This window comes from Pseudopipra pipra, chromosome 7 (genome assembly GCF_036250125.1).
Source record: "Pseudopipra pipra isolate bDixPip1 chromosome 7, bDixPip1.hap1, whole genome shotgun sequence".
NCBI lineage: Eukaryota > Metazoa > Chordata > Aves > Passeriformes > Pipridae > Pseudopipra > Pseudopipra pipra.
The window spans coordinates 40037300-40063810 of NC_087555.1; the positions used below are offsets into that span (position 1 = coordinate 40037300).

Consider the following 26511-nt stretch of genomic DNA (forward strand, 5'->3'; position numbering starts at 1 on the left):
TCTGTTTGAAGACTGACCACCACCCTGAGACTGCGCAATGCCGTAAGCTCTCCCCAAGGAGGAGGGAGCAGCAGGACATGACTTCAGCACCCACGGAGCTGCTCCAGGCTGCCAAAAACACACAGTCATTGTTTTGTGTAGTGTCCCATTAGCCAGCAATCCCAGCCATAAACAAAACTTCACTGCATTTTACATGACTCAGAGAACCCTGGACACTATTAAAAAAGCAATAATCACACAGACATAAACATGGCTAGGGAAAAGAAAGAAAACAAGGATGAAAAAATCAGTCAAGGGAAGAACATAAGAAAAAAATTAACCTATTAGAAAGTTGAAAAGGTCTTTTTTTTTCAAATTAATAGATTAAGATACAATACTTAAGAACAAAAATGCAATGCAACTGAAATGGGGGAAAGCGTAGAGAAAGTAAGTGACTATGATGATGATGAATACAAGTAATTTGAAGTTCTTTGATATTTTGCAAATTCTCACAGGCACCTTTACCAGGTATATGTTTAGTCACACAGCCAACACAGAGACATATTAAAATGTCAGTAAGTCACCCAGCACTGAAATCTAGTAACACGTGGTTAGATGAGGTGTGAAATATAGGTTTGATCCACAATTAGATTATATTAAGTACTCAAGCTAATATCAAGAGGCCTACCTACTCTGAAAGTCCTAAGAAGATAGTTCTTCCCACGTAAAGATCTTATTCCTAGGTCCTTAACAAAGAAAATCTGATCTCCAAAACCTTGAAATTTGGGGCCCTCCGATGCGACAAACAGAAAACATCTTGTATCTTCTCTAATAAAAGCAACTACCAGTTGCAAGCTAAAGCACTTCAACCAAATGAGATTGGAAATTAATTGGTTATCAAACATAGGTACATTGAAACATCCTTTGCATCAGATCTTCTGTCTTTATATTCCCACATCAATGACAGAAACATTGCCCAGCCTGTCAACAAAACCAATTAATCCAACTCGTAAAAATAAATTTTAAAAAAGTATGTATATATATGTTCGTGTATATATAGGGACACCTTCCACCAGATCAGGCTGCTCCAAGCCCCTGACCTTCAACACTTCCAGGGCTGGGGCAGCCACAGCTTCTCTGGGCAACCTGTGCCAGGGCCTCCCCACTCTCACAGCCAAGAATTTCTTCCCAATATCCCATCTAAACCTCCCCTACCAATCACCTGGCATTTACAGCCCAAGATACCATCAGAGAAAAGGACCACCTGTATTGTGTGACACTGAAGAGTTAATTTAGACCTTATGCAGAAGCACCGTTTTTGAGGCAGAAACACGGGTACTTTTTACATTTACTTGTAATTATTCTCTTGATGGGCAATATATATAAAAATTAATTTTTCAGAATAAATACACAAGAAACCACATGACCCAAAGCAGGTAGGACACAACGTACTTTCATAACACAGAAGTCACAAATTAAAATCTGGGGGAAAATATTCCTGAGCAATGTATTTGAAAGCTTCTTTGGCAGAGGACTACTGGAACCCAAGAACAAAACCACTTCCAGTAAAAACAATCTTAGATAATGCTAAGATCACACCATTTACTACATATCATTACATATATTTTATAAGCACATCAGAAAAAAAACAAGAACACATTTAATGATAAGAGGATTTTAGCAATGGAAACAACTTTTACCTATAAATACATATCAAGGAACAACAATAATCTACTGTAATTCTAATTCACTCTTGCCCAACATAGCAGCATCTTCTTTATGCACACATATGTAACACTTTTAGGCACTGGAATATTCTGCTCACAAGAACCAAGAGTTTCCATTAATCCACAAATCAAGTCAACATAATACAACATTACAAAACACACACCCTTCAGTAGGGCAAACATCTACAGTTTTTCCAAGACAACAGTCCCAGGCTCCTGAACTGGCATCTGTCATACAAAACAGATCAGAGTAGCACTTATTTCACATAGTGCATAGTCCTTAGACAGCAACATCATATTCTCCCTCCTGTATTTCCCAATGTATGCTCTTCTGCTCCACCCTTGAGAAACACAGTCTGCTGCTTTTATGCTCCTACAGAAAAGGCACATACTCAGATCTCACTTACAGAGCCTTGTATCAGGAGATGCCAATAACAAACACCTGTAACAGAACTAGCACAACACAGAAGGAAAACAAAGAAGTTGTGAAAATAAAATACCCCATATCTCATTCGCTTGTTGTATCTTCATTTTTGTTTAACAGTGTTTAGTAAAATACTTTATTTAAATTAAAAATCTTGTAGTACACTTTCTTAGTTTACAACCCCACTACATTTAGACCTGAACACTTCTCTTACTGCTCTTAATAACCATCGTGAAAATTCCAAGATAATGAATCAGACAGTATGTTTACTAGTTACCTATGTTTCCTATGTACAGTGAAGGCAGCATTACTTTTCAAAACCACCACAAACTATGTAAAAATGGGGTTTGTTATTACAAGCAGGGTTTTGTTGGGGGTCTTTTCTTCGTTTTTTTTAATATTTGCTAAATTTTTGAAGTTTACTGCCTTTCCAGAACAAGGCCCTGCAGCTGGTAAGGGAACTTACCAGCAAAGTAACTTACCAGCACCAGGAACTTACCAGCACTGCAAAGATCAAAGGGAAACACAGATCTTCTTAATTTTAAAAATCATAATATATTTATATATTATCCTTTAAGTCTTCATATTTGTAGAAATGTTATTAAAAAGTGGAATTACAACCATAAAAAAATTAAACTAGTGAAGAGATTTTATCAAATTGAAACATTAAAGTAATATATTACTCTCTGGGAACAATAAAAGGCTTCAGATTGGTCAATGTGCAAATAATCATATCAAAGGCAATAAAAAGCCTGTATCACAAAAAACGAGCAGTAGTAATGGACATCTTCAGTTGTTTATCCCTAAACCATCAAGATATGACTCGAGCCATCTAACAGGCAAATATAGCTGATTTATCGTATCACGTGGTAAGTACAAACACGTCACCTGAAAAAAACAAACAACCCACACTAGTGGGTTAAGTCTATTCCACAGATTTTTCTAAATGCAGACCCTTGCTACAGAAAGTTCACTTCCCTGAAGCTAAAAGGCAACAGAGATGACCACACAAAAATCTGGAATAGAGAAATTATATTGCTCCCTGATAGTGGGTGAAATACAGCTGACAGAATGGAGCCACACACATGAATGCTGTGTATTTTGGTTTTGCACGGATAAATTCGAATGGAAAATATTGTTGGTTTTCAGGGAAAAAACAAAGGAGCAAATTTTAGTAAAAGAAAAATCAACTCCTCTCCCTCTCCCCTCAGGTTTTAGGTAAGATAGAACTTGGCAGTGTAAATCCATCAAAGACAGAATTGAAGCTATTAAGCTTATAATAAAACAGTTTAAAAACTCCCATTTTTATTATTCTGAGGAAAAGCAACAAAAAGAAGTTTAACCTGTAATGCTCAGGGTTCCCTGTATTCACACAGTTTATCATGAAGTTACTAAAAGCACCTGTTGTCAACATTCTCTTCTAACATGATATAACAGCACCACAAAAAAAGTCATTTTGTACTTGCCAAATTTGTTGATTTCCCTCAGGCACACTTTTATCAAGTCCTCCTGTCTCAGGACATTGTTCATTAAATGTCCAAAGAGTATAAACTGAGAAATTACAGAACAACAATAAGTTATCTTTTAAAGATGACATTAGGTAGCATGCATTTTTAATCCTCATGCATCTTATTCCAATGAATCCTGACGACCTAAGAATTTTAGAGTTTGTTAATTCAAGACTAGCAATATTCTACTTTTCTGGTCAAAACTTATGACTCTGCATGCTCTCCTAGTATAATTTCAACACAAACTAACTTCAAACAGTTCATCAAAACATCCTAAAATACAAAAGTGACACACAGAATCCCAGAGTGGTTGAGACTGAAAGGGAGGTCGTCTTATCCAACCCTTTGCTGAAGCAGTCCCGTCAAATCAGTTGCCCAGGACTGTGTCCAGACAATTTTGAAGTATCTCCAAGAGTGAAGACTTTGCAGCCTCTCAGGGCAACCCACGTCAGCACTCAGTCACCTCACAGTCAAAAAGAGTTTCCTGATGTTGGGGGGAACCTCACAGAACGGGTCAGGTTGGACCAGCCCACAGCGGGTCACCTGGTCCCAGCTCCCTGCTCAAACACAGCCCAGAGCGCGTGGCACAAAACCTCCTGGGTTCCACTCTGTGCCCGTGGGCTTTTGACCTGTCACTGGGCACCACTGGAAAGAGCCCAGCTCTGTCCTCTTTGCACCTTTTGTTCAGGTATTTATAAACACTGATGAGACTCCCCTGAACCTTCTCCCCTCTGGGCTGAAGAGTTCGAGTTCCCTCAGCCTTTTCCCTCAGGAGAGATGCTCCAGTCCCTTCAACATCTTAAAGGCCATTTATTGGATGCTCATCAGTGGCTCCATCTCTTCCATACTGAGGAGCTCAGCACTGCACACAGAATTCTACAAATCTCACCTCTGTCCTTCAGCATGTATTTCAAACAGTGAAATGCTATAAAGAGTTACGGCAACAACTTATGAATGATGATAATTTTTCTGGCATAAAGAATTATGATAACAATTAGTTCAAAGAAACAGAAGTTGCATACAGATGTTTCTCCATTACTGGAAAACACAGTTCTGTGGTATTAATGAACAAATAACTTTGAGACAGGGTTGTGGCACCAAAACAACAGACTACAAGACATCCCTGGAAGTTCAAAGGGTAAAGTAAGCTATCAATCTTACTAGTTTAAATAAAATTGAGAATTTTGAGTGAGGGACTCTGCTGCCAGGAATGCCAGTGTTTCTTCTATATTCCCCCTATTCCTTCAGTCTTGCTGAAGCGACGCTATAAATCTTGCCCACATATGAGAAGGGGGGGGAAACAAAAAAACCTGTAAGTTATGCACACAGAAAATAAAGAATCTAAAAGAAGGAGCTAGTGGTAGTCATACATTTTTTAGTTCAAACCATTCATATAGATTACATTCATTATCCTAGCATCAGTCTAGTACAAAAGCAGTGTACTAGACATTGTACTAGGCTTCTGATAATGATAGTAAGCTAACGGCAGCATGAATTACAGCAAACCTGAAGACTTTATTAATGGGTACCTATTAAAAATCTATTATTTGTGTTTCAGATTCTTTTTCTTCTGCTTCCCTGTTCTTTCTGGGCAAAAACAAGCTTGCAAGTACTTTCTTCTGCTCTGTGAGCTTTCAGGTTCAGGATAAGAACAGAGTTTTGACAAGGTAACTTAGGAATCTGTAGAAGGAAGTTGATTGCCCAGGGACTGAAAGAGAAAATACTGTAAAGAGCACTAAAACCCAAATGGAAGGGACCCTGCAGGACACGAGTGCCAAGAGGCCAGAAGCCACCTGAAGTTCCAAGTGCTTCTTAATAGAGTATCCTTGTCTTTTCATTTCTTAAAGACTGGAGTTTGAGCTAAAGAATGAAACTTCCACTGCTGCTTAGCACTAATTTAACTCTGCTGCTAATGCAATTCCACGCACATCTACTAAGAGCATCAATAGAAATGCTAAGCATTTTTTAAATATTGCCTGAAGTATCAATCGGTATCTGAGTATCTCAAGCAAAAAAAACACTAAAGCAAATTAGTAATAACCCACTATGGAATAGGTTTGGTTTTCTTCTTTAGCCAACTGCATTTATTTAGAAGGAAAGATGGTCAAGATAAAAGTTTGTTCTAAAACTTAAACACTTGCTCATCTACAGAGCCCTGGTCCTCTGACCTTTGACTGTTTTGTTATGGTCCATAAAAAAAAGCCAGGAAAGCAAGCAACTGACAAGTTGAAAATTAATCATTCTGAGCCCATATTCTTTAAAAGACATGATTTATGATTATTTCATTGGTTGCTATATGCAAAATATTCTATTAAAAAATTAAAAAGAAACTTAAATATCTTGCTTAAGAAACCAAGCTTCTCTTCAAGTTCTGTAGAAATTGTAGTCTTACACTTTTGCTGTTCAAAATTAGTTATATTTATACTGGTCTAATGGCACTTGACTTCTGTTTGACGAATCAAAACATACTGAAACCTGTTTTTCAGCAATAATATGACGACTTATTTTCTAACATCAACAGCAGTTAATTATTGCCACACGCATGAACCAATGTAATTTATATTACAATAAAAGCAAGCCATTTCTGCAGGCTTTTTAATATTTGACAAACAAGTTTGACTCTTGCTAGTCTGGCTTACAATTTACAGGACGGAAGTGAACCAGGTATGGTCTACCTGATCATTGAAATCCAGTCTATGACACTAAGGGGGTGGGTGGGCACTTCACTTCCACTAAAAAATAGCTATGACTATACTTTTTAAAAGCTTATGGTTTTCACTTACATTTGACTACATAAAATGGCAAGTCCTGCTTTTATTGATGAAAGGGCAATCAGCCATCTGTGAGCTATGCATGTGACACATGCACACAATCCATTTCACAGGGCGCTGTTAAGCACACAGACTCTGGTCTGAAAAACCATCAACCAAAATGAAAGCTCTGGAAAACTGTATTATTATGTGCATGGATTCCATAAAGGCACGTTTTCATTTCACACATCAATGCAAATGTTTGTTCTCTCATGTAATAGTGGAATGGAAAGATAACAAATCAGCATGACTTGTGCTGGCCTATCTGCACACTCAGTAAGAAATAAATGTGCACATGGGAATGATTCTAAGGCATTTTCACTGACAGAAATGACTGGATTACTTATTGCTTGTAGTTACAGATGTAAATGTAATTCTAGTCATGTTACTTAAAAGCGACCAACATTTTCTAATTAAAATCACACAGCATTTATTCTGAAAACAAAATTTTGATCCAAAAAAGTAAACTTCAGTATCCACATTCTGCTGTACACAGAATACATGTAGAAGGCATCATGTGAAAGCTTTTTACTACAGGTTTCCTTATGTGCATTCTACCTTTGAGGTAACTCTCCTGTGAGCAGTGTTCCTACGATGGTCCTCTGCATTCTCCTGATGCCATAAACCAGATCCTCTCCAGAAAATACAAATCCATTGCAACAACTCACTTGGCAAGGACAGTGCTGACAGTGGATATAGTTACTGGAAAGTGCACACACACTGAGGAACTGGAGAACTGCTTGAGGCAGGGCTGAAATTACACTACTACTGGCCTACCACTTCCTCAGCTGGTGGGTCTAATCTGTGCATCTTCTTCAATACAGGAATTCATTTTCACAAAGCCATAGAACTTTACTGTTAAATGTCTAGCCTACTTTCAGTTAAGGCTGCAAAGAAATAGCAAACAAAAGTGACTGCATGGAATGGACAGGCAGGTGGACAGGCAGGTGAGCAGACACAGCACCGTCACAGAACTTTACGTGTGTTGACAACAGGAAAAGAGCCACAAAGGAAACTCCTGCTTAACTAGGAGTAACTGGAAGCATTATAGTAGCAGTTGAGTTTTACCAGAAATTACTTTTTCCACTCCACAAACAGCATTTGAGTTCAATCTCTACTCATAATGAAGGGTTAATCTGCAGCTCCCTGGCTAACGAGCTCTGGATACATGAAAATAACTCGTTAAGGACTATCAGAAATCTACACTATATAGAATCAGTATTCAAAAGAGTGTTTCATTTTTTAACTAATGCCATTCTATGCATCACGGGCAGCTTTTTCTTTGGGATGGTACCTCACATCATTAAGAACCACAACGTGAATAGTGTACAGGCACCAAAGCCAAACTTCCAAGTGCAAAACATTGTTATATTCACTGGATTAGCAGCCACATGCAATAGTTCCCTTCTTTCTCTGACAGCTGTATCTAGAAGAGGTATTAATCCTTAAAAACAGAACCAGAAATGCTTAAACTTGGAATCTGCCCTGAAAAAAAATCCTAAATTTTTACAGTCTACATTCTTCTGACTACTGTGATTCAGTATAAGTATGGTAAACATTTTTCATAGTAAAGAAGGTATCAGGTAATGAAATGAGAAGATTGTTGAAATATGGTAAGTCATTACTGATGAGAATAAGTGTAAATTATTTTTATAGAAAAAAATTACAAAAAGTATTAAATACCATTAATGTTCCTACTGAAATAATGAAAAGAAACCAGTCACTGACTAACTTAAGGCCATTATTCCGCAAAATAATGTTACATGCTCAGCTCCTCTAAGTGTCAGTAGGTCAATGCCTTTTTATGAACGCAGACACACACTTAAAACTATTCAGGATTAAGATGTATTGATTTAATCTAACTGCATCTCAATTACGATACGTGTCATATATGTAATGGCAAACTTGTGCACTGGGTCACCTGAGATCTAAATATTGCTTCGGTTTTCTTCTAGCAGATGCAGGTTCCAATTCAGGGAATACAAATGAAACTAAACAAGCACATTTATAGAATCATCTAGATTGGAAAAGACCTTTAAGATCACAGACTTCAATCATTAACCTACTACTGCCAAGTTCACCAACCCATGTCCCCAAATGTCACATCTACACAGTTTTTAAAATCCCTCTAGGGATACCACCACTGCCCTGGGTAGCCTGTGCCAGGGCTTGACCACCCTTTTGGGTAAGAAATTTTCCCTAACATCCAATCTAAACCTCCCTGGTGCTACTTGAGGGCATTTCCATTTTTCCTGTCCCTTGTTCCCTGGGAGCAGAGCCCGACCCCCCCCTGGCTCCCCCCTCCTGTCAGGGGGTTGCAGAGCCAGAAGGTCCCCCCTGAGCCTCCTTTTCTCCAGGCTGAGCCCCCCCAGCTCCCTCAGCCCCTCCTGCTGCTCCAGACCCTTCCCAGCTCCGTTCCCTTCCCTGCACACGCTCCAGCCCCTCCGTGTCTTTCTTGCCGTGAGGGGCCCAGAACTGGACGCAGCCCTCGAGGGGCCTCCAAGCAGTGCCCGGCACAGGGGACGGGCACTGCCCTGGGCCTGTGGCCAGCACTGACCAGGTGCCACTGGCCTCTTGCCCACCTGGGCACACCTGGCTCGTGTTCAGCTGCCCTCAACCAGCACCCCCAGAGCCTTTCCCACTGGCAGCTTTCCAGCCCCTCTGCCCCAGCCTGGGGCTGCAGGGGCTTGTTGTGACCCAGCTGCAGGACCCTTGTTTATCTCTGTTACTGAAACAGAGTCTGGAAATAAATGCATACCTTCATGTTCAGTGAAGGTTCACAATTGATGTTAACCACCTACATTAACAACCACACTGGGTCAGGCCACTTTCATTTAGCAGTTTTCTGTATTAGACCAGTTTTGTTTCAATTGTAGACATTCCATTCAGAAAATAAGCATATCTCACAAATGCCTTAATTTTCACAATATATATGAATTACAAACTTAAGCTCATGATCAGACTTCTTTAATTTAGCCTAACAAAATAAAACACTTAATTAGTAAGTAATTAATATGGGAAAAAAATCCTTTAAAGATATCACTGTGGAACTGAATCCCCAAACCAGTCTTTAAAAAGCATTTTAAAAAACCCCTAACTTAAAGTTTTCTTGCACTAGAGTGAAATGTATTTTGGTACTTTAAAATTAACTCCCCATCTATCACATATGTTCTTCCAAATTCTTAGTACTACTGTTTCTCTGATTTTTGTACTGAAAGTTAAACACAATATATCCATGTACGGAATGGCCAACCTAATAGTTACACCTGTTTGTGATAATTAATGCACTCAGACTTCTGTTCTTCACTATTAGGAGCAATACCATAACAAGTATAATTCCAAGATATTCTTATTTTAAAAGTTGCACTTCAGAGAGGTGATGCTCTGCTTATTAGTATTATGCTGTTCACATTGACAGCATTGACAGATTATCTGCTGCACTCAAAAAAAGACAAAACAAACAAAAAGAGCAACATAGTTACACTAGTTTCTGATATGGTCCTAATCTTCCCTTTCACAGGTGATCCTGACGAAAACAGTTCAAAAACTGTACGTAGCAGGTTGTCTTTTTTACCCTTTTTTTATGTATAAGTTACAACTAAATCAAATGTGAACTCTGTGCCTCAGAGTACTACTGAAAGTCCCACAGCACAGGAACAGTTTCAACATTTTTATATATTAGTCCAACCAAACACATTAGCCCAAATTTAACTGCAAGTTATTTGCAATGTTGTGTGCAGTATTTAGGATAGGTCATTTTTCAATTCCATTAAATATAGTGCCATTAACATCTATAAAACACCTGGATTTATGAATATCCCATGTTACAAACCTGAAGACTAAAATTCACACACAGGAACAGGGAAAGAAAGGGATACGGGAAAAGTCTGTAAGGTGGAAGTTACTGAACATAAAACTAGTCTATACTGCATTATGTTAATGGAATAAAGCACATTAACAAACTCAGTGCAAAGAGAGCACAGTAAGGAACCAAGAATGAAGGACAGAACAATCAGTGGTAACTGAAAAAACTGTGGTTGAAAATACACAAACCAAAAGTGATTACTTTTAAATCCCACATAAAAAACATGAAGAAACCGCTTTATTCATTAAAATCTTAGAAAATGTTTGGCGTTTTGGCATTTTTTGTTATTCCATCTACACAAGACCTCAAATATTAACAAAACCTCAAATATTAATGAAACCAAAATTAACAGGAACTTATTCAGACTAAAGGTCCATCTACACAAGTAATAAACATTTCAAGAAAGAATAAAGGTATATATCCTTCCCATAAAACTCAGAAATATGAAGATTTAAAAAACCTAACACTACAGTTCAATCACCATGTTCAGCAGTGACTGATAAGTACATCTTCCATTAATCACTTTAAGTGCATTTTGCTCTCCACAGCATGTAAGGAGGATTCCACAACTTAATCCAGCATCAAGTGCTACTATTTGATTTTTGTTAACAAACTACTGGGTTTTGTTTTACCGGGTTATTTTTCATATCTGAAATGCCAAAAAAATTGCTTTCTATTTATTTTACTATTTCAGGTATGGTTTTCCAGCCCAAGCTGAAGACTTCTATATAGTCTCATCTCATATGGAAAGTGTTCCAAAACTGATGATTCCTTTCATTTTTATTTGTATTTTATTTTACTTGACAGGGTGACCTGAATTAATACAGTGTTCCAGATGTTTTGTGGTTTGCCCTTGTTTTTCTCCTCCCAGTAACAGGTCAAACTTGCATTGTGACTGCTGTTAAACTGACGTTTTTGACAGAACTATGCATTATGACTCCAATATCTCTGCCTGATAGCAGGTAATAATCTAGAATCTATCACTGTTTAGTTCACGTTATACTCTCTGCTTCCCTCTGCTCCATGTGCATTGTTCAAATTCACACAATCTTCCACAGGTTGGAAGAGACCTTCAAGATCATGTAGTCCAACCATCAACCCAGCACCACCATAACCACACCCAAACCATGTCCCCAAGTGCTGCATCCAGATGCCTCAAACACTTCCAGAGATAGGGACTCCACCACATCCCTGGGCAACTTATTCCAATGCCTGACCACTCCTGCAGGAAATATTTTTTTCCTAATATCTCTTCTGAACCTCCCCTGGTGCAACTCTTGGTCTGTTCAGCCTGGAGAGGAGGAAACTGAGGTCAGACCTCATTGCAGTCTTCAACATCCTCCCAGGGGGCAGCGGAGGGGCAGGTACTGACCTCTTCACTCTTGTGACCAGTGACAGGACTCATGGAAATGGCTGGAGCTGTGTCAGGGAGGTTTAGGCTGGATACTAGGAAAGGTTCTTCCCCCAGAGGGTGGTGGGGCACTGTACAGGCTCCCCAGGGCAGTGGGCACAGCACCAAGGCTGCCAGAGCTCCAGGAGCATCTGGACAACACTCTGAGGGACAGGGTGGGATTGCTGGGGTGTCTGTGCAGGGCCAGGACTTGGACTGGATGATTCTGATGGGAAAATATAGTGCTAATATCACAGTTAAATGCCAAACAATAAAGGACTCTCACTAAGTTTGTTGTCATTTGGGGAATATATTCTTTCCTTAAGTGCTTTTTTTCTTTTCTAAAATTTACTTCTCCAAACACTCTTACATGCATTAAGCAGCAAGGAAACTATGCAAAACCTTTAATATAATTTTCATTTGCCAAGTTGTTGGCAAGTTAAAACAAACAAACAAAAAAGACCTGAGGAACAAATGCCAAATAGGTCTGTAGTATGCCATCAAAATGGCATCCTTATTTTGAGTTCACATGTCCACTCACTATGCTTAAATCCTGTCCTCCAAATCCTTCTCCAACACATTTAAGGTATGACTAAATCCAAGTGCTCTCTCTACTAAGCAGCCAGAAAGACACTAATTGTTGGAATGTATTGCTGTGACTTCTTTCAATAATCCACAGTCTTTCATCTTTCTACCCATTTCTTACACTTTCTTTGGGACAGTAGCTTTCTAACATGGTCTATGCTGACAAAATGGTGAAAAAAATTCAATCACTGTCTGCTGTTGTCTGAGTGCCAATGCTCACTAAGAGGAGGGTGGGTGTGTATCCATTTAAAAATCGCAGAATATCCTAAATTGGAAGGGACCCACAAGGATCATCCAGTCCAAGTCCTGGCCCTGCACAGACACCCCAACAATCCCACCTTGTCCCTCAGAATGTTGTCCAAATGCTCCTTGAGCTCTGGCAGCCTTGAGGCCGTGCCCTGGGGAGCCTGTTCAGTGCCAACCACCCTCTGGGGGAAGAACTTTTTACTAATACCCAGCCTAAATTCCCCTGACACAGCTCCAGCCGCTCCCTCGGGTCCTGTCACTGCTCACAGAGAGAAGAGATTGGAGCTGCCTCTCCACTGCCCCTCGGGAGGAAGCTGCAAACCCCAATAGGTCTCCCCTCAGTCTCCTCCAGCTGAACAAACCAACTGACTTCAGCCACTCCTCATATGGCCCCTCCAGACCCTTCACCATCTTTAGAATCCTGAGTAAGGTAATTTCACTGAAAGAACCAAAATGGGACTCTCTACTGTTTCTCAGATTAGACTTGGTAAGTAAAAACCCTAGGAATTCTCCTTGCTTCTTTGAAAGCTCCTACAATCATGCTATAAAGGAATTGTTTCTGGCATTACAACTGTAGTAGAGGCTGGAGCCCCAAACAATCTATAGAGCACTCTTCTGCCTCACTTTTCTCCTGAACCACACAGTTGTAGTCTCAGCTATTACCTCTGATCTAGCTCTTGCATCAACATTGATAAGAAGCAGCGAGTTGCTTAAGGTAATTCTAAGGATGAAAAATGATCAGAGATGCAACCGAAAAATACTCCTTTGCATGTCTTATGGTTTATCCTTTCTAATAGCTGTAACTACCTAGAAAAGACCACAGCTGTAGGGAGAGATAATATCTTTTATTAAATCAAGTGATATTGCTTGAAAAACTAGACTCTTTCAGGCATGTATGTTTGATATTTTTATCTCACTGAAAAACACAGTAAGAAACCTTCCCTAATGGCTTCCCCTTTTCCTGGACCCATACATATGAAGTGAGAATTTATTTACAACTTTCCTCAGCAATACTTCTATTTACATGGCAGGTTATAAGTTAGTAACTTAAAACATAGAGGACCAAAAGATGTGTGGAGAGTGGGCATATTGGGCTCACTTTTATTCCCACAGGAACTAAGGATGCTAGGAAAACTGATTTTTATAGTTAAAAGTATAGTTCTCCTTATAAAAGTTCTCATCACTAGGGCAAACAAAAATACAGAAAAGTTGTCAAACTAAATGTATAAACTTGTGGAAATACCTCACTTGATTTTTAATTTGGAAAAGCAAAACTGAATGGGAAGGAGGGGGAAGAATCAACTTTACATCACAGCTCATATACATTATTAACTAATATTTCTAAATATGTACTTTTCACATTACAATGATAGGTAAGCCTACAGTTTATATGTATATATAAGAGTACAGTAATTTCTAATACATCCAATATTTTCTCCATGTAACATTCAACAAGGTAGTGTTTATTACTAACTTTGCTTCACCTTTATTTTGTGTAATACAATCACATTTTATTCTTCTGGGTTTTTCTCCAAAAGCATTGGTCATACAATGCATGAAAACCACAAATTTCACTGACTACAGTGTTAAGCAAGGTAAGACTGGGTAAATCTAACAAGGATTTCTTATTCAGAACAACTAATGTTAGGAAAGGACTAAAAAGCTTGGCTGATGTCACTTTTTTAGGCTGCTTTACATAACAAGATTTTGTGTTTAAGATGTATGTCACTGCTCACCCTTACACTTGGTTTCTTCGAAGCTCACCATTTAAGGTTTTATTTAACATTTAGTTAAAAATAAATATTTAATATGGAGGTTGTCCTATGATGCAAGCACAGCTAAAATGAAGGGCCTCCATGGCTGCAGTGACCAGATTTCAAATGCAAGCAGATCAATAAAAAAAAAAAGCTCAAGCACAGTCTCCACGTGTGAGCAGAATGGTTTATAATAGCTTGCAAATGACTATGCACTGGCTGTAACCAGGTGTTTGTGAATTATGACTACACAACCAATTCACGTTAAAGCCAAATCCTAGCACTAGTTCTACAGGGAAATCCCAGGAGGTTTTGTTTGCTCCTGTTTGCTCCACACGTTAGTTCTGTTAAGGATACAAACAGCAGCAACTTCAGAACAAACAGTACCGAACTCCGGGTGTTCCATGCACTAAGTCCATTAGCACAGCAAGGGTTGTCAATCTCTAGAACTTTCCTACAACAGCTCAGGCAACACAACCGTGCTCTCCACAGCACACACCCCAGCCCCTCTGCCACGCTTCCGCTTCAGCCAATCAGCCAGCCTGCCCTGACCTGCTTGAAGGCTTGCTTCAAACACTTAACAACATCAATCATAAAAACAAAGACAGGACACTGAATTATACAGTATTAACCTCCAGGGTTTGCATACAAAGACCTCAGATTTATTTATGGCCCAGCACGTTAAGAGCTTCAGTACAGTCTTCTTTACACCAAACTGGCTGCCAAGTTGATGAACCTCTCTGCCCTCAGCACTAGTACGGTGTCTTTGATTAATGAGTGCATGCTTGGGGAAAAGTGCAAGAACAGGAAATGGGGCAAAATCCACACAATTACCTCCCTCTGCATCTGATGGACCACTGCAATAATTTTTGTCAAACTAATTTTCTGTTGTAGAAAGACTGAGGGCTGAGAAGGGGGCTGTAGAGTTATTTTGATGATTATACTTGGAAACTACACACCACTCTTCTAAAATAAGTATCTGGTAAAATGCAATGCATTGTTTATTAAAGAATCTTTCAGTGTCAGAAAAACATTAATTCATTAATACCAATTGATTAATAAATAGGGTCACAATCCAAAAACATTAAAAGTGAAGAAAAAAATACTCTTTAGAGGATTTCAAGGTTTTAACTTCTCATCCAATAGTCTCACAACAGAGATTCAAGCTCAAGAATAGGTAGGCAGATTACTTTGTGCCTTTAAATTACTGTGTTAAATGTTGTAAAGAAAATCTAGCTTACACTTCCTGTAATTTACAAGAACACACTGGTAATTTGTGATTTAAATGATTCAAAAATGAAAATTCTTCATTATCCTTTCCAGCAATTCCAGAGCAGAACTACATTCTGTGTGAGGCTCCAAAAAGATGACAGCATTATTTCACAGTCATTACTTTATTTCTAAACCTATCTTCTTTCCCAAGGCTTTACGCTGCAAACATTATCCAGACAAGTCTTTATACTCAGCAGTCCCACTGATTTCAGTGGAACCATTACTAATGTAAACGGTTCATCAGGTAAACCAATTTTTCAGGCGGTGTCTTTACATTTTTAGAAATTTGAATTTTAAGGTTTTGGGTGATTCCTCCCTCAGGGGCTAGAAAAATCTCTGCAATCTCTTTTTTGCAAACTACCGAGGCTTAACCCATTCAGCTCTTTACAATGCCTGACCTACATCAAGTGAAAAGAGGTCTTATGTCCTTTACACACAGAAAACAAGACATTCAGGAGGCCCTGAAGGGTGTGAGTAGCAATGTAACGGGAGAAAATCCACACTGAAGGCAACAGGCATCATCTGGACACGGACAAGCCCAGCACATCTTTTTCTAAGTTCGTACTTTCAGAGACTATGTTTGAGAGATCATCTGTCAGTAGGTAAGGTTTAAAAATGTATACTTTTCTTTGATGTTTGTCTTTTATCCAAAAAACTGAAAGACATTCACATAAAAAGAGAAGAAACTGCTATAAGAAATTCTGTCAAATGCATAGATTAATTCTGTTAAACTAAGCAGGGAAAACCCTTGCATCTTCCTTTCCTGGTTGTTACATTAAAAAAACAAAACAAGCATAAGACTTCCTCACACTCCAGGAGTATTTGTTTCACCTGGTGGTTTCGTGAAATGCTAATATCACAAAATAAATCACAATTCCTCCTCCCTCCCTCAAAAAAGAAACAAAAATCTAAGTGATACCATAAAATTACTACAATGGTCTTCTGGCATTTTAATTTCCATTTAAATCTTAAAGGAATTGCAGTATCAGACTTAAAAAAGTATAGTTATTTTTTTCTTTTTAAGGACATTATATAATGCAAATTTAGGACAGTAAAGAGCTAAAACACTAAACAAGAACTTAACTCAGCTAACTGTGAAATTGTGTGATAACTGGATTATATGTTCTACATACCTTTTTTCACTTAAAACTGTACGATTTAGAAACAAAATAACAGCAAAATACTGCATCTAGCCTGGCCCTTCTGCAGAGTGAACTTAATGAACACATGGTCCCAATTTCTTCTAATGACTATGTGCACTCAGCTTACCCACCCCACTGGCATTACTCTGCAGAAAAACAAACCACACATTTCCCTTTTCAAGGAAACAACTACCCAGCACACTAGAGATTAAACTGGGTGAAGGCAGCTCTTTTTTCTGCCTCTATCATCATCTTGTGATGTTGGTAAAAGACTAAACCCTTCCACAAATCAGTCCTTATCTCTATAACAGTGAATCTTACACAGTCTTGCCTCCATAAAAGTAATAAGAAACGCAAATTTCAAAAATTAATGTGAACTCACTATTTTCCTTACACTAATCTTCTGGGGACTCCATATTGATTTGTTTGTTGCCTTTTTTTTTTTTAAATAAGCAGGCAAAAAATGGGGAGCAGGGTGGAGGAGGATCTACTTTAAGCTTACTAATACAGTATCCTTGTTTCTGTTTCTCATCTGTAAAGAGTAACCCAGAGGAACTCCAAATGCCTATCACTCACTTAAAAAAAAGATGCACTTTCTTTCTACCATTACGCAGAAAGAATACAACAAAAATAGGTTTAAAGTAAAAATGTAGTATAACAAAAAATTTTTAAAGCACAGATGTTAGTTACAAAAAGGATGTTTCATTTCCTTCTGTGATGCAGCAGGGAAGATCATCCGTACCCAAATTCTCCATACTGCATCATGTTCTTCAACATAAACTTCCAGTTTCTTTAAAATACACTGACCAACACATACTACATTTTGTCCATGTTCAGGATGTTGTAAACTATCAATCACAAAAATCACTGCTGTCCTTGATACCTGTTTCAGTGTTTCTTCTGGTGGCAATAAACAATCACAAACTAGTTGGTAATGAGGTATGACATAATTTACTGAATGTACTGCAGTAAAACAAAATTAACTAAGATGCTGAACCACACTTGGGAGAAAACTGGTAGACTTTGGGAATCTGCATTGGGCCAAATTATTTAAAGGATGAAAACACTAAGTATCACTCTTATGTAATCTATTAGAATAGTTTGCTGATTAAAAAAAAAGCACCCCATCACTATTTAGTTTTATTTAAAGATACCTGTATTAGGGCCTGGGAGATGATCACAGTGAAGCAATTTGAACACACAGCATTCACACAGTGAAGCCCTTAATGTGTGTGTGTGTGAGGGGGGGTAGCAAACTGCATTGTGCATTGTACCTCCCAACAGTCAAGATCTCTTATTCCCAAATACGCCATCATAAGAAAATTAAAAAACTAAAAGCAGTCAGGTACTAATGCCTCCTTTCCTTCATTCAGGGATATCAGACAGGGAGCACAAACTTCTTTTTATCTGCAACTATGATATTCCACATTTTGCATAGGAAGAGAAAAGTAGCAACAAAGACGTTAACAATTGCAGTTCAAGCTGGGAGCCACTGTTCTGTTTCAATTCAATGACACCACTAATGGCTTCTTAGCAGTTCCATGAAATCAACCAGCTGTCAAGTCGATGCATCAGAAGGAACAGTTATGCACTCCCATAAGAAAAAGCAACACATCAGGATGTTTTGCAAAACATCTGCTCCTTTACACTGCAGTTCTGTAATAAACATGCAGACAAAGAAAACACAAGAAAGGTCAACAGGACCTAAAAAGGAAGACTTCCATTACTTTCTTATTGGCATTTTCAGTGTTCTTCATTAAGAAAAAAAAATTCAGTCTCCTAGCACTTTCTTCTTAGCAGTATAAGGATTAAACACATATACTGCAGGTGGTCAACCAATGCTTGTTCCCTCTATTACATAAAAACATTGCTAACTTATCTTTTGAAAATGCAAAGCATTGTATTACATGTTCAAGAAAACCAAGCATTTCTCATCAAAAGGTACAAAGCACATATTTAGTTACCTTTCCTCTAATGCTACTCAAAACATTTTACAGTGGTATTGACAACCTACAATAATCTACATGGACAAATCCTAAAAACAACTACTTTTTCTGGGAACATTGTCCTGTAAGGAACCCAGCACAGTGGAATTTAGTTTAAAAAAATAATCCGGATGAGAAATACCCGTGTGTCATAGTTTAGGAATGGTACTCTCCAATTTAGTGCTCTGACTGAAACTGCGCCGCTCACTTGCTCCTTCCCCGCCTCCCCCTCCCCTGCAAGATGGAGAGGAGAATTGGTAAAGATCAGGTCGAAATAAGAGCAATTTACTGGAAACAGCAATGAGATAAGAAAATGAACAGTAACAGCAACAGTACTAATGACAGAGGGTACAAGAAAGGAGTGATTCACATGGAAACAATAATTCGCAATCACTCCCTGTTTCCCTCCACCAAGCTACTCTGACCTGGAAGGAACCCCTTCTCCCAGGAACAGACTCCTTTTCCACCCCTTCCACTCTCCCCCCCCCAAAAATGACATGAAGTGGTATAGAATAACCTCTGGGGCCTGGCCATGCCCCCTCCTGGCTATTGTAAAAATTAACCCTGTCCTGGCTGGAACCAGGACACAGTACCACAATTCCCGTTTATTTTCAATATACGATAGCCACAAAACCTTATTTTGTGCTATCTAGAACAGATCTGGAGTCAGGAATGAAAAGGTAACATTACCTGATCCTCTGAAGAAATATTTTTTATTCTCCAGAGACTTCTGTTTACGATGAACTCCATCACAACATGATATGAATACTCCATTACTTACAAGGAATTGGTACCATCTATGATGAAACAAATATCCCCTGATTGAAGCAAACATAAAATTTCTTGAACACTGAAAATCCCCTAACAATTCCTACTGCTTCCTCTACAAAAACTACCTTGGCTACAATTTTCTTAATATTATGTAGTTTATTGATTTTGCAGCAATTTGACAAAAACGTGTGTAGTTTTCTATGAGATGTCAAAACTATACTATCGTTTTCTGAAACTACTTATGCTGTTGCTCATCACTTATAATCTGTCCAATCTTCTAGACCTTTGTTCCATTTGTAATTTAGAATCACCCGTTGTACATGCTTTCAACTATTTAAACTTTTTCATTTACCTGGTATTCACATAGCCAGTAAATACATGAATCCAACCACGCTTTCTGATGCATTTAAGAAAGAAAAATAAAGTAAGTAATATTTGACATTTGTTCCAACATAACCTTAAGTATGCTTTAAGTACATCATTCAATACTGACTTGGATATAAAAGCCTTGATGTACAAACAGCTGTTGCTATTACTTTCTATGTTAATTGTAGTCAATGTTTTTCCCAACCCTGAAGACAAAGAAAATGCAAATTAAATACAGTTTCGTGTTCTCGATTGTGTGACTTTAAATATGCAGCAAGTCAGATAAGCATAGAAAGAATAGAAAAACAGAACTTCACCTACAACAGCTTTTCCTTATCAAGTATCCCATGTTTCACTAAGTCATATCATGTGACCAGAAAAACTTTTCTGAGATAAAAAAAATGTGCAATTGAGAAGTAAATTAACACAGTAGTACCTTTTATTGTTTTCCTTTTCACAACAGCTGATGCAAAATGTATAGAGGATACAATTTGTTGTTGGTTTTTGGGTGCAGGGTTGTTGTAGGGTTGGGTTTTCTAATGAGTTTAGCACAGTAACTACATTTAGCCACCCACGTTACACGGCACCTGGAACATAACCCAAACTACATGCAATATTTATAGCTACTTTCCAGGCGGAACCTTTTAATAACATAGGTTAATAAGTTTGTTACTTCCACACATGCCTCCCAAAATCTGTCATTTAAAAATGGACTTATGTATTTCCATGTTCCTCATATCAAGGAGATACTGTTTATCTCTCAGGGAAGATCCTGTACCAAGTGTTTCATTTAAGCTTCACATTAGATTACTACTTTCCGTAAACAAAAACAATGAAAATCTCCAGATAGTTCGTTATTTAACATAAGAACTTTAGAACGTTTACTTAAACAACCGAACGAGCATTACATATTAAACACTGAGGCCGGGACAGGAAAAGAAAAGAAATAGGCAAGGGGGGGGAGAATAACCCAAAAGCACAATTATTTCCCTGTTACGAAACCAGACACAAGATAAAGACGCATATTCACAATATCCCCTGTACGTGCAGTCTCAACTCGGAACCTCTCTCTTTAAAGTGAGATTTACAACGCGTTAGATCAGGAATGCCGGGGGAAAGCACAGAGTCTTGGAAAAAAATCCCCTTAAACTTTACATGACGTCACTGTCTGTCCCTGTAACATTTCCTAAACTTTGAGACTTACCCAAAGGGCTTTCAAGATTTCTACTCGTTCCTTCCTAAAAGAGACGGACAGACTTTGGAATAAAAATTTGCCCAAGATGGCGAAAGGCTCGTTGTTTAGAGGGCAGAAAAATGGAGGATATTGTAATATACACAAAGGGATAAATTTCAACAACTCGGCCCAGCGCTGCAGCTGCTTGCTTCTCTTCACAAGGACGGGACACGCACAAAGCCGCGGGCAGAGGGGCCCGCGCCGCGCCCCGCACGGCGCGGGAGAAAGGGAGGAAGGGAGGGAGAGAAGGAGAGAGAGGGGGAAGGAGGGAGGGAGCGCGGACCGGCCGTGCGGGAGCGGGGGCCGCGGGGGCCGGGCCCGCCCGCGGGGGCAGCGCGCTCCGGCCGCTGCCCCGCGGCCCTGCCCAGCGGCCGCTCCGCGCGGCCCCGCCGGGCGCAGCTCCGCGCCCGCGCAGCGCCAGGGCCGCCCTGACAGCGCCGGCCGAGGGGAGCGGGGCAGCGCCCGGCGGCCAGAGCGGAGCGCACCGCACCGCGCCACACAAAAGAGCCGTCCGGGGGCCGCCGGCAGCCGCCGCGCCGCCCCGGAGCCTCCGGGCGGCCGTCGGCAGAGACGTGACCGGCACCGCCCGGCCAAGGCACGGGCGTGCGGCCACGAGTAAAGTTTAAAATCGCTCGGAACGCGGCCGTCCCGTCTACAGACACTCGGGCCCCGGCCCTTTCCCGGGACTCGCCTCCGCCCGACCTCTCCGCCTGCCGCCCGCAGCCCTGCCAGGGCCCGGCCCCGCGGCGGGACCCGCGCTCGGCCCACACAACAAAGGGGCGATACACACCGGCGGGGACGCGGCCGGCGAGGCTGGCGCTGCCCGGGCTCGGGCAGCCCGGCGCGGCAGGACGGCGTTCCGCGGCAGGCGCTCACCTGGGTAAAGCTGCCCCGCTCGGTGCGCGGCTCCCGCTCTCTCCCTCTCCCGCTCGCTCCGTCTCTCCTCTCCGCCGTGCGGTGCGGGCGGCGCGCGCCGGGCCGGCCCTTCCCGGCGCTCCCCGGAGCCGCGCGCGGCGCGCGGAGGGGGCGGGGGCGCGGGGACGCGCGCGGGCGGGGGCGCGCGCGGCGGCCGCCCCGAGCCGGCGGGTCCCTGGCGGGGGTCGGCGGCCCCGCGGCCCCGGTGACGTCACCGCCGGCGCTCCCCACAATGCCGGGCACGGGACGGGAGCCGCGACCCCCGCCCGCACCGTCATGCGCGGGGGGGGAGTTGGGAACGGCCCGCCTTCTCCAAACAGCCTCGGAAAGTGTCGGCCGGCATTGGGGCGTCTTTTAATGAGGGCTTTATCGGTCGGGGGAGACACACAGTTGCCCACCTCAAGGACCTACATCAGTTCTCACGCTGCAGATTGAGTTTAGGTTAGAAAAAAAATTAATATGGCAACAAAGAATCTGTGGTACAAACAACTGCCAAATTGCCACCTACTAAAAAAAAAAAAGCTACCCGTTTCTTAAAGAGGAGACATTTTAAAGACGCCGAGCAAATCGGTGGAAGCAACGTTCAACTTTTATGCTCCTGAAGTACTAGATAAATTCAAGTAAAACAGGCGACAAGGGTGGCGGAATTAAGTTAAACTTACGGGGAAGTATTAGCATTCACCAGCTGTTGACACAAGAACTAAAATAAAAAATACATCTTTTAATACCGATGTTCTTGCCTTGCCTGAAACAACCCATGCAGGTTATTTGTAGAAAACTAGAAGCTGTGCTTTCCTACACCAACCCTTCACGCTACACACGTGGTATCCTCCTTTTTTTCTTTTTTCTTTCTTTGGCATAGTCTCAAACTCAGGCAGGGTTAAAGTACACGGCAAGAGCCAAAGGACTGCTCCCTACAAACCATAACACTATATAGTTATACCACGGTGCAGTGACTAAAATCCAAGTGATTTCAGTATGAGCTAGTAAAAACATACTTGTAGAATTCAAGAATATGAACAGCTTGTTAACCTTGTTAAATACTACACATAAGCACTTTAAAAATCAACAATATTTCTAAATAAAGCTGATCTCTGCATAAAGAAATATGCACATGTAGAAAGATGCCATTGTTTTCTGTTTCCTCTTAGCCACTGGCTGCGATTTTAATTGTGCTGGAGGATCTTCATTAGTATTAACACATGGGGAGATTTCACAAAGCTGCTTCATTAGGAGAAAAAAAAAAAAAGCCTGGCAGACTAGGTCTTTTTGCATGCAATGAGAATGTCAGCCTTACCTCGGTCATTTGTAACATAATAAGTGCAAGCACAATGATTGCAATGCAGGAGCATTGGGGGAAGGGCAAAAATGCTGCCTAATACGGATACGAGAAAAGAAAGCTTCTCATTACACAGGAAAATGTATGCTAAAAATTAGTGGAGATGATGTCTCGTGAGACTCATGCTAAATACATTAACATGCTGATATGTTTTTAATTATTATTTTTATACTAGTTTATTTCATTCCCAGGATTCACATCCAGCAGCAAAGGTTTGCTAGCTCTTATTGATTTTTTTTTGTCCACCACATTCCCTGAATACAGATTTTAATCGTTTCACTGCACCACACTCAGTAATTTCATTAAAAAATGGAAGCTTCCATCCCCAGAAAGGCATTTAATTTCAATGACACACGATTTCTTTTAGCAGCAAACTGTCTCAACTGTAAAAGCTGGCCTAAGGTTCAAATGCATAATTTAGTCCCAAGTTCTCCATGCTCTGCATTCCTTTGAAGCTATAATTTGACTAACTACCTAATAACTGTAATAAGGACAATGATTTCCTTATAATATGTTATTAACCCACATTTAATTAACTCAGAGGCCAAGCTCTGTACATGTTTGATTGGGTCAGTACCTCTCTAACCTCAAAATTTACTAATAATGGTCTTAAAAAAAGAGTGTTGGATAAGAATGTGTATAGGTATAATAAATAGCTGCTTTGCTCAGAATGTTATGCATCAGAAACTCACACATTTTCAAATACAACAATATTGTCACTCAGGAGATAACAGGATTTTATAGGGAGAAACAAAAAAATGGATTTAGATAATTCCTTATCAAATGTACTGGCTGTTTTGTAAATATTTGATATTGCTGCTTGTAACATTTAAAAACAATTCTACTATCTCTTATTATTGCAACCTCTCTAAATACCCATTCAAGGTATATTTTTTGTTATTAATAAGAAAAACTGTATTATGTTGTGAAAAATAAAAATGTGTGTATGTTTGGACAATGTGAACACAGAACCACAGGCCTCAACACATACTCCTCTTCAAAAAGTTCAGTCAGCTATCCAAATTTACACCACGGGGATATATTTGACATCAAAATATGAACAGTCAACAATTTAATATAGTTTTAGCTAACTACGTTGTATTTTATAGTCTACACCAAAATCTGTTTAAAAAGTCACAGTTTTTCCACTGGTCACAAACAAATCAGTTCTACTACTGCAAAACTTACTAAGGTTTTAAAAATGGATTAACAATTCCTTTGTTTTAATATGCTTATTCAACAGAAGCTGTTGTTAGTGGATGCTACTGATGCATTTAAAGTGACTAACTATTACATCAGAAGGGTTCCTAGCTTTCAAATTTGGCTGTTCTCCCCCAGGCAATATTAAAGCTGTAATTCTCAATTTTAAAAAATGCAAATTCAAATGCAGCACATATACTACAAAAACAGGATTCTCTTTTCTTTTGCTTTCTTTTCATGATGAATTAATTACAAGTACAGTTAGCCTTTGCATTCTTTTCAGGCTTCCAGTGTAAATGCCATTAAAGAAAACCACCATGCCAGTTTTGTAGTTCCCTGAGTGTTTTTTGCTATGCTTGTTGACCCTATCATTAATAATTTTTTTTGAACGCATAATCTTAACTGCTGAACTGGGAGAAAACAGAAATAGAACAAGGACCATATTTACAGATATGTAACCTCACATTGGAATAATTACACTGATGTCACTACAACCATTTACATACCATATATAAATGTCTAGAAGGTCAAACCCAAAATTCCTATGGGACTACTTAGGTGGAGTTGACTGTAATGATCTCCCCAAAGGCACAGCCAATTTAAGAAATTCTCTTCTCTACCTCTACTCACAGATTTGCAGCACAGGTTTATAGCCCTTCATTCGTTCAGCTGTTTATGGGGCTACACTAAAGTTAAAACTCACACAAACATTTCCAAAATCTGATCTTGTAACATGGTCTGTTCTAGGCAGAGCTTCTTGTCCACCTAAGCAAACATAAAGTCTTTGAAAGCATTTTAAAAGTCTGTGCAGTATTTACTAGAGACTAGAAACTATACTATATGCTTTTGTTAACAGGTGTCCTGGTGTACTGTTTGCAAAGCATTCATTTTATTATTATGAAATATATTAAAACAGATTTGACATATGATAAGGACCAGCAGCAAGTTACCATCATTTAAAAATAACAAAATGTTTGCAAGGCTAGTAGGACTAATCTTTCCCCTGATGAAGGGTAGAAACAATTAGCATTTAATGCATGCTATTAATAAAAAAAAATTAAAGGTCGATCTTCATAAAAACTTTTATATATCATTCAAGTGCAATATATCATTGCACAATTATGGTGTGCAATCTGGTTTTTAAAACACTACTTTTAAAAATATTGCATAGCCCTTTTGCTACATTTACTCTGTGATTAGGAGGTTTATTGTCATCATAGATACTTGTTGGCATTTGCAGAGCTGATGCTACCGCTCTCTGACAGCTATTTATACAATCTCAGATGTCTGAGTACTTCTGGCTTTATGCTCTTACACTCCTGGTTTTATTATACCATCCTGGAGTGATCAAATGAGGATCTACTTCACTATAACGAATAAGGCTTGAGGTACAAAAGGCCGAGGGATCTTTAAAAGCACAAGTAAGTCTATATGAAGTATAAATCAAATGTGATAGCTTTGCAACTGGATCGATGTCTTCATCACTAAGTTGCTTTCGTTAAGAAATGCTGTGTAATTGTTGAAAATCAGTATGTTGATAACTTTTCTTCTAAAGCTTTGTAAAGGTGCTGAGCTAAATGAATCCTCAAAACAGACGTAACTGGTTTGCAAAAAATACAGATTTGAAGGGCCAAGATAAGAACTTCTGAAGGATGGGAAAGAATCTAGATTGCAACTTCACACATACTATGAAAGCCTAGAAATCTTCCCTAAGGAGCTTCTGCATCAGCCTACATTACAGACAATTTACAAAATACACTTAATAGAATGTGCACTCTTCTTACCACACATCTCACTGTGAAAGAGGCAGAATTAGCTACAAGTTGTTTCCCATCACTCCTCGATAGTTAAAGGATACTTCTGCTTGTCTTAAAAGATAGAGGACTCTATGACTTGTTCTGCCAATCCCATTTTAGCAGTGTCTCATACTCCAACCTTGCCTTCTATAGCTTCTCCGGCATCTCTTTCACATTTGTGAATAAAAATAGTCTTTTTATTA

At 39.7% G+C, this 26511-nt stretch overlaps 1 protein-coding gene and 1 long non-coding RNA gene across 16 annotated transcripts in view; both read right to left on the minus strand.

The window, feature by feature from the left end:
• BAZ2B (bromodomain adjacent to zinc finger domain 2B) overlaps positions 1–22082 on the minus strand; it is a 115405-nt gene extending 93323 nt beyond the window's left edge. For 13 of the 15 annotated variants that reach the window (XM_064661775.1, XM_064661790.1, XM_064661789.1 and 10 more), the window contains exon 1: positions 21935–22082. The gene's annotated coding sequence lies outside the window, so the exon portion shown is untranslated. Of the gene's footprint in view, positions 1–21848; positions 21873–21934 lie in introns of those variants that run through there. The other 2 variants (XM_064661777.1, XM_064661776.1) reach the window with 2 other exon arrangements.
• Positions 16487–21340, minus strand: LOC135417507 (uncharacterized). The gene is made up of 2 exons (XR_010432072.1): positions 19378–21340; positions 16487–18921 (listed from the first exon to the last, which is right to left on the minus strand). It is a non-coding gene; the product is annotated as an uncharacterized LOC135417507 (long non-coding RNA).
• Positions 22083–26511: the final 4429 nt, after the last annotated feature.